The sequence below is a fragment of the Bos javanicus genome, chromosome 5 (assembly GCF_032452875.1).
Source record: "Bos javanicus breed banteng chromosome 5, ARS-OSU_banteng_1.0, whole genome shotgun sequence".
NCBI lineage: Eukaryota > Metazoa > Chordata > Mammalia > Artiodactyla > Bovidae > Bos > Bos javanicus.
In genome coordinates, this window is record NC_083872.1 from 32,526,984 (window position 1) to 32,533,676 (window position 6,693).

General features: G+C 42.4%; 1 pseudogene; it reads left to right on the forward strand.

Annotated features, from left to right (window-relative positions):
• Positions 1-2,992: 2,992 nt before the first annotated feature.
• Positions 2,993-6,131, forward strand: LOC133248669 (olfactory receptor 10AD1-like; annotated as a pseudogene).
• The last annotated feature ends 562 nt before the right edge of the window (positions 6,132-6,693 follow it).

A 6,693-nucleotide genomic window follows, 5' to 3' on the forward strand; every position in this document is an offset into this window, starting at 1 on the left:
GAGGCACATTTTCTTTAAAGGAGCCTTATAGAGTCTGAAGTTCTTTCTAAGAGAAGAGTTTACATGATTTTAAATAAGGCTGGTGAGTCCCTCTTTACAACCTAAGTGAGCCAACCTCATCCCTAAAAGAAACATACTCCACAGAATAAATAAGCAATATATTGCTATATTATATTTTCTCTTCCTAGGTCATAGCATGCTAGGAAGACAACAGTTACATTGTGCTAAATGCTGAATTATTCAAAAGGGTCCTGGTCCTCTTCAGGAGATATGACAGGAACCAGAGTTTTAGTTTACAATGAGACATTTTCCCATCAGTCTAGTCTACAGTAGCACACTTTGTTCATTGTGCTCCTGTGGTCAAGAAATATAGACTTAACTCACCAGCACTGTGTTTTGAGAATTCAGTACATGTGTACCAGCAGAATTCTTCTCTCTCAGGATCTGCCAAACACCATTATGGCTCAGTATCTTTTGTTTTGGGCAAAGCTTTATCATACTTCTTTGTACTTTTATTTCTATATATGTGATAATGTTACAGTAATAATATATTGGGACTTGAGGAGGTCCAGGAAATAACACTACTCCTTCTTATCATTTCTGAATCAACTGAGAAATGAGTCTGCAAATGGAGGATAAAATCCCAATTTTCTTTATAACAAAGTAGAAATTTTAGCAATTGGACTTCCTAATGCAGAAGCACAGAGTTAGACTTTTTCCCCTATATATGGCAGCACAGTACACCGTCAGAGCCCCCCCAAACAAGGGTAAGCCTTCTCTGAGAAAAGCCACTCATTCCCAAGGGGAGGCTAGAGGAAAGAGACAGACACATGTGCTCAGCTTTCCTTCTAAAATCACAAATCAAGTAAGCTACTCAACCTCCCAGGAGATAGTGTGAATGAAGGCGGAGGTAAGGGTCAGGAGTGTGGTGCTACTTCAGTTCTGTTCCCGTGGAAGGAAACATCAGGAACATGGAGGCAGCTATTCCCCACCCTACACTCCCCTAACAGTATCTAGCACTAAGTCTTTAAGTCATTAAGTCTTTGGTTAACCAGAGGTGTGGTATATTAAGACAGTCCCTCTTCTACTTTGATGTGGCTGCTCCTCCAATGCAAATCATTGCTCTGTTGAAAGGCTCTTGGAGCTTTGCTTGCAGACAGCCTAAAATGGATCAGAACTGTGAGTTAACAAAATCAAATCTGAGGTCAAACTAGACCACAACTGAAAATTCATTTTCTACTCTTTTCTCCTTAACAAACTGTGTTTTAGCTGCAGTGTCCAAAATGACAGAGGTTCTTCAATGAGATTAAATTGTATTCTTAAAATATAATAATAAATCGGAGAGTCAAATGTTATGATATATGTGAACAACTTTATAAAATATTGTTAGTTTAAATGAAATTACAGACTCTCAGTTCTTTAAATAAGAAACCCAAGGAGTCATGGGTAGTTATTTATTTCATCTCTAAGCACTTGGCAGAATAAAATCCCATGACTAACAAATGTCATAAGTATATAGACCTTTCAGAAAACAGAGAGATATCAACTTCAATAACACCATGGCCATAATTAAGACCACCAATAAAAATTATATTTTAGGGGTTTGAAATTAGCTTTATAGCACATAGCAACAATCTCTAATGCCCAGTCTTAGAAGAATCTTTGTCAGAAATAATATTTGCAAAGACATGTTTTATATTACAGAATAATGTTAGCTTATCTGAAGCTCTAGGAGAATGAATGCTTTCTTATTTTCTTGCTGATATTTCTTCAGCTAACAGATAAGACAGCATTATGATTTTCAAGTCATGGTGCTAAAATTCAATTAGTTAGCACCAAGACAAAATTTAAAATCCTGAAGAAGGTAGAAATATCCTCTATAACAAAGGTGGAGGCAAAATAAGGTTATTAACAAATGGAATATGTGACATGTAAGACTGAATACCTATCCTATAAAGCACAGTACACATGACTTAATATTATTATTTAATATTTAAGTAAACATTCATCAGCCATGGTATAGATGACAGAGAACTAACAGGGTCATCACACAAAACTTCTCTTCCAGAGTGGCTCACCAGGTCAGACCATCCTCCCTGGACAAGTTCTTCAAACACCATGAGTTTCTCTGTTATTTGCCACAGTGATTCAGAAACAAACATGATTATCAGTCAAGCAACAGAATGAGGTAGGATGTGATTTTCAAGATATTGTCCCATTTACTTACACAAATGTTTAACTGGTTAACCCCTGATGGCAGTTAACAAGGCACTATGTATCACAGAATATTCTCTCTAACAAACAAGCCACAAATAAACATTTGTGCTCCTGTAGATCAGAATAATTCCATAAATCGAACTTCAGTTTCTTCTTAGTCAAGTCAACCTATCTGAAATGTAGCTCACTTACTTCTCTTGCCCAGACTCTGACCTCAGCGTCAACAAGTCCACGGGTGCCTGGGATTCAAAGCCACCCTTGGATTAAATAGTTCACTCTGCCCCTCTGTGACATTTCTTGGCCCTCAATATGAAAATTTCTAGGTTCAAGTTCTAGGGGATCATTCCAAAACAGATATAATGGGAATGGCCTACTCCCCAAACACTGCCTATACCTATTAGGAAACACCTACAGGGAATGCAAAGCTAAAAATTGGCAGTAACAGTATGCTGCTGCTAAGTCGCTTCAGTCGTGTCCGACTCTGTGTGACCCCATAGACCGCAGCCCACTAGGTTCCTCTGTCCCTGGGATTCTCCAGGCAAGAACACTGGAGTGGGTTGCCAATTCCTTCTCCAATGCATGAAAGTGAAAAGTGAAAGTGAAGTCACTCAGTCGTGTCCGACTCTTAGCAACCCCGTGGACTGGAACCTACTAGGCTCCTCGGTCCATGGGATTTTCCAGGCAAGAGTACTGGAGTGGGGTGCCATTGCCTTCTCCAAGTAAGAGCATATATATCTTCTAAAATTAAGATAGGCAACATGAGAGATTTAAAGACATGGAGAGCAGAGAGGAATTCAACCAGAGGCAGCCTAATGACAGATACCCACCACCAGAGATGAGAAAGGAAGAAGGAAAAGAAAAGTAGAAATAAGTGGAAAAACTGGGTGAAAGGAAAGCAGAGGAGGGAAATTGAGAGTATGTAGAAAAGGAAGTGGAAGAAGAGAAAATGAAGAACTAAACGTTAAGAAGGAATACAGTGTCTATAAGCATCTGAAAGTAGAAGGGATCTATCTGATATATCCTAACTCCAAAACACGATTAAAAAGTAGGAGAGATTTAATATGAACATAATGACTTCCTAAACATTACAGTGAGAATAGAGCATGCAAATTTTGAATGCTTGTTCTCTGATGATAGAAAAAGAAAAAGACTTACTGCTATTAGTAAAGGGACAGATTGAAGTTGTCTGAAGGTCTATTCAGAAATATTGAATCTGTGCCCTACTCAGAACTCCCCTGTTCTCACAGGACGATTGGATCCCTTCCATCCAATTATGTATAGCTCTAAATTCCTACCTAAGAAGGAAAACTGATAGGTAGCGTGCAAGAGCTCACAACCAGGCCCATCTCCAGCACGCACGACGTGGGTCATTAATGCAGCAGCAGCAGCAAACACCAGGAGCTTGAGACTGGAAAGAAGTAGGATGACTGGGACGGGCTGAGCCTGATGTTTCAAGTTATGCTAATCATTTTCACCTGAGAGATAATCCTGAGGGTTAGCATGTTTTTATTTTCTCTAAAGGGGCTTCCCTGGTGGCTCAGATGGTAAAGAATCTGCCTGCAATGCAGGAGACCCAAGACCCTGATGATGGGAAAGATTGAGGACAGGAGGTGAAGGGGGCAACAGAGGATGAGATGGTTGGATGATATCACCAGCTCAGTGGACATGAGTTTGAGCAAACTCTGGGAGATAGTGAAGGACAGGGAAGCCTGGTGTGCTGCAGTCCATGGGGTTGCAAAGAGTCAGACACCACTTAGCGACTGAACAACAACAATTCTCTCTAAAAATTCAACCCATTCATTGTTTTAAATAGGTAGCTCAGTTGGTAAATTATCTGCCTGCAATGCAGGAGACCTGGCTTCGATTCCTGGGTCAGGAAGATCCCCTGGAAAAGGAAATGGCAACCCACTCCAGTATTCTTGCCTGGAGAATCCCATGGACAGAGGAGCCTGACAGGCTATATAGTCCATGGGATTGCAAGAGTCGGACACAACTTAGTGACTAAACCCAACCACCATATTTGAGCTTTTTTTCTTTTTTAGAAAAATACATCTTCAAGTGTCTGTCAAGTGCATCCTTGATATAATCTTTTATGAACTAACATCCCTTCCTCTGAAATACTCCACTCCTCTCTTTGGCATGGGTTCTGGAAATCTATCTTGTTTTTTCACCTCTGAATGCATTTTGACTAAAGGCTAATCTTTCAACACTGAGGATCCTGGAGCAGATACTTTACTTGACTTCAGCCTGATTAAACTAGAATAAAATATAGCCACCACTTCCTTATTTTTAATGTTATGATTCCATGGATGCAGCCTATGGTGACCATGGTACTCTAACTGCCCCATACAGTGCCAATTACATTATGTTTACTTAAGTTACAAAACATTTATCACCAATCACCCATCTTGTGCTATTATAGCTGTGTTTCGGGGATCAAGTGAGTACCTTGCATTACTCTACAGCTGTCTCTCTTGTGCTTTTCCTGTCCTTTGTCCTCAAGCAGATCCAAGCCAGTGGACCTATGGAATGGCAGCACCGTGACAGAGTTTATCCTCGTGGGCTTTGAGCAGAGCACCCCTTCCACTCGGGCATTGCTCTTTGCCCTCTTCCTAGCCCTCTACAGCCTTGCCATGGCCATGAATGGCCTCATCATCTTCATCACCTGGACAGACCCCAGGCTCAACAGCCCCATGTACTTCTTCCTTGGCCACCTGTCCTTCCTGGATGTCTGCTTCATCACCACCACCATCCCACAGATGCTGGTCCACCTGACAGTGAAGAACCATGTTGTCTCCTTTGTCTCTTGCATGACCCAGATGTACTTGGTCTTCTGTGTGGGTGTGGCTGAGTGCATCCTCTTGGCTTTCATGGCCTATGACCGTTATGTTGCCATCTGCCACCCACTGGCCTATGCCTAGATCATGAGCCAGCAGGTCTGTGTGAGCCTGGTGAGTATTGCCTGGTCCTTTGGGCTGATCAATGGCATCTTGCTTGAGTATATGTCATTCCAGAATCCCTTCTGCAGAGACAACCACATAGAAAACTTCTTCTGTGAGGCCGCTATAGTGATTGCTCTCTCCTGTGGAGACCCCCAGTTTAGTCTGAGAGTCATCTTTGCCGATGCCATTGTGGTGCTGCTCAGCCCCGTGGTGCTCATCGTCATCTCCTATGCCCGCATCCTGGCCTCCATCCTGGGCAGGAACTCCTCCTCTGGTCGAGGCAAGACCTTCTCTACTTGTGCCTCCCATCTGACCGTGGTCATCTTTTTCTACACCTCGGCCATGTTCTCTTACATGAACCCCCGCAGCACACACGGTCCTGACAAAGACAAGCCTTTCTCCCTCCTCTACACCATCATCACCCCCATGTGCAACCCTGTCATCTACAGTTTCTGAAACAAAGAAATGAAGGGGGCCATGGCGAGGGCCCTTGGGAGAAGCAGCCTTTCCCAGGCAGAGTCTGTCTAGTGGGAAGATGCCTGGAGGGGCAGCTTCCTCCTCCAGTCCTGAGAGTTGGATAACTTTCCTGTGCTGAGAGGCTCCAGGAAAGAGCATTCATAGGTTCCTTGGCACCAGCATCAGGCCTGGAAGTTCCTATTGATGTCTAATGCTCATCTATCTGATGTACCTTTAAGCACTGTGTTCTCTTGGACCTTCTTCATGAGACTTGGAAATCTTCCTGCTGAGTAATTTTCTTCTAAGTTCTCACAACAGGATCTATAAACACATAAGTACACTTAATTCTATTTCATTTTCTTTGCATAGCACTTTTATATGCTCTTCCCAGCCTCAGTTCTGCCTAGATATTTAGGAGTAAACTTTTTCTTTCAACTTAATCTGTTTTTTTTTTCTCACACTCCACTCTCTCTTCCTGAATCTGCCCTCATCCACTCTGCTCCTATATGAGAAACAGTAGAGGAAGAAGTAAGAAAAAAGGAATCAGGGAGCAGTGTTAGACATTAAGAAAAGTCAGCTAGAGAAAAGGAGAAAAAGAAAAATTAGGGATCAGCAGCCTAAAATTCATCTTGTTTGCCTCCACTAGCCCATGAGGGGGAATTTGTGGTGGCATTAAATTAGCAACACTGCATTTGGTGTATGTTTGTGTTTCTCCGTGTTGGGAAAGGGCAAGTAGGAGATGTTAGGTGTCACATGCCTTCTAAGTCCTCCAGTTTCCTTAAATGCATGACTATTTGATATTTTCCATTATATCCAAGTAATACGTACCTCTATCAAGCTTCTCAGACTACCAGTTTCTTTCCTGTTACCCATCAGATCAGATCAGTCACTCAGTCGTGTCCGACTCTGTGACCCCATGAATCACAGCATGCCAGGCCTCCCTGTCCATCACCAATTCCCGGAGTTCACTCAGACTCATGTCCATCGAGTCAGTGATGCCATCCAGCCATCTCATCCTCTGTTGTCCCCTTCTCCTCTTGCCGCCAATCCCTCCCAGCATCAGAGTCTTTAACAATGA